Below are 2702 nucleotides of genomic sequence, written 5' to 3' on the forward strand. Positions count from 1 at the left end.
AAAAAAAAGAAAAATAATGCAAGACAATCTTTATTCTCCAGGAAATTAAATCCTTAAATCCTCATGATGGAGGCTCATGAATGCCATTCAGTGTGGCCAGGGAAACCGTTTATGGAATAGCTCACGGTATTTGAATAGGCTGCCAGGTGGTGACAGGGGTTGCCACGCTCATCCACTGTCTCCACGAGACACCCACTGGCACTTCTTCCTCTTGGTACTCCTGGCACTGGTCCTGGTACCCTGTGTACAATGCTGGAGGGTATGGCTGCGAGTTTTCCTTGGGAGCTGGAAGGGAAAGAACCTGGAATTTTCTGACACTTCATGTTTGGGGGAAGTTTCATCAAGTGTCTGGGGTTCACGGAGGGAAAAATATGTGCCCCTCTGTTGAAGTCCTTTTGGGACAAATGGCACTTCGGGCGTTTTATTAAGTTCTTAATTGATGGCGCAGAGGGAGGACCTTCAAAACGGAAACAGGACAGCAGCTGTCCCTTTGCTGGGGAAAGGCACCCTCGGCTTCTGGAGGTCAGGTCCGGGCTCTGCTGCGTGACTGGAGCAATCCCAGCACCTAGCACAGTGCTCAGAACCTCAGAACGAGGAAGGTGCCTCAAGGAGTGTTTACGAATAAACGAACAGCATTGCTGTGGCCCTTGTGGTTATTTATAGTCTCAGCGAATCCGCAGGAACAATAGGATCGCGTGGTTAGCACTGGAAACGCAAGAGGAAGCTGAGCAACGAGGCACGGAGCTATCCATGGACTTGGAAGCCCCACGTAACCAGGCTGAGGAGACGCAGGGGTCTGGATCTAAGGCCATCACCGAGCAGCAAGAGAGCGTTCACAAGCTGCGCGACCCCGGTGGAGGGAACCTCGGTTGGGCTCCTTCATCTGCAGTGTCGCGCGCAGCCAGGCAGCAACGGCCTCATCTGTAGGTCGAGTGACTCGTCCACGGTCATGCAGCCAAGCGGTCAACATAAGAGCCAGGACTGAAACCAGAAGCTTTCTGTGCATCCTTGGGTCTCACCTTGGCGCTGGCGCGCGTCTCTGCGCACAGGGGCGGACAGTGCCGAGCAGGAGAGAATCGGCGGCGAGTTGGCCTCGCGAGTCCTCACCTCGCCTTCCCCTTCTGCGGCACAAACACGTCGCTTTATTTCTTGGAGTTTCGGAGCTGCCCTCACCCCCAACTCGCCTCGAGCGATTTCCGGGTCAACAGATTCCAGCCTCACTTTGATTTGTCAGGGCCGTTTATTTTCGTTGCCGAAATGGGGTGAAATGGGGTGAAGTGGGCACGCAGGGCAGTTCCCGGCACGTGGTGGGCGCTCCAGAGAGGAGCGAACGAATGGGCGAATGAACGAATGAACTCATGAGTGAACGGGATTCTTTGTCTCGCGATGTGCGCGGACATCGGTTGAAGCATCCTGCCGTTTCCCCCCATCCCTGGATGGAGAGAGAATCTCAGATCTCGAAGCCCCATGCCTTAGGGGATCGCCTGGCTCCCCGGATTGGTTCACCACTCTACTGGATCTGATGGAGAATTCTGTGTCCTCTGTCTTCTAGAATCCCCAGCTCGACAAATGAGCACCTGTCCAAGGTCAACACCTGCCCTTAGGCCTCCACGTCATCCGAGGTGGTCCCCTCCAGAGCCAGGAACAACGATGGGCAGCCCTGGGGGATGGCGCCTAAAAGCCTGGCTCGGGTCCTCCGCAGCCATCTGCGGAGCCAGATCCCTTCTTCCAGCCTCGTTCCAGCTCAAGCCGCCTGTGCCGACCTCTGTCCTGGGTGGCGGGCACAGTTTTGTGGTTGAACAACTGGGTGAAACGCTAGAAAGGAAAGGAATCGAATTAAAGACTCCGTCTGTGACACATAATTTTAAAATTAAATGTCGGCTGTACGAAATTTCCCATTTCCTTCCGGCCGTCTTCTCTCTTGCTTGTCCTTGCTTCCGGCATCCCAACCTCTTCCCTTTTGTTGTTTGTCACTCAGGATTTTAAGAGGAGCTAGGCCAGGGCTGGCTTGGTTCTGGGATGACCACCGCGGAGGTCCTGGGGCTTGGGAATGTCCTTGGCTCCGGGTGTGTGATTTGAGAGGAGGTGGACTCCAGTCTGCTCCAGAGGTGGTGGACTCCAGCCTCCACTCTGAACCCAAGTGCAACGAAAGGCCGGGATATATTTTGAGTATTAAAAACCGAAGGCCAGCATAATTAAAAAAAAAAAAAAGAAAAGAAGAAGAAGAAGAAAGAAAGAAAGACTTGCAAAGCCACCATCCTGCTCAGGGGCATTGCTCAGGAGCTAGGGTGATGCGCCTGTGATACTCAGGTCACCACAGGCTCAGCGTCATCCATCAACACACACACACACCCCTTAAGAGCCCCTCCCACGGGCTGGGCGGGTTCTGGGCTGGGGACCATCAGTGGCTGGGGCTGGAGCCATCTGGAAGTGCCTTGAGGTGCGTGCTCCCAGCCCCAAAGCTTTAGCAATGGACCCTTTCTCTCCCACCTCCTTCCTCCTCCGGTTTGGTTTTTCCGCCGCAGAGGAATGGCGGTCAGGGGGACGCATCCAGCCTTCTGAGTCCTCTCCAGCTCCACCATGTGCCCAGAACCCTCGAGGCAGTTCAGTGTCCCCTCCACATAGGTTAGGGGAGCGTGTCTGATACAGAGCGGTCGCAGGCACTGGCAAACAGGAGGCGCCCAGTCCTGGGAGTTGTTATT

The sequence above is a fragment of the Pteropus vampyrus genome, unplaced genomic scaffold, assembly GCF_000151845.1.
Source record: "Pteropus vampyrus isolate Shadow unplaced genomic scaffold, Pvam_2.0 Scaffold121, whole genome shotgun sequence".
NCBI lineage: Eukaryota > Metazoa > Chordata > Mammalia > Chiroptera > Pteropodidae > Pteropus > Pteropus vampyrus.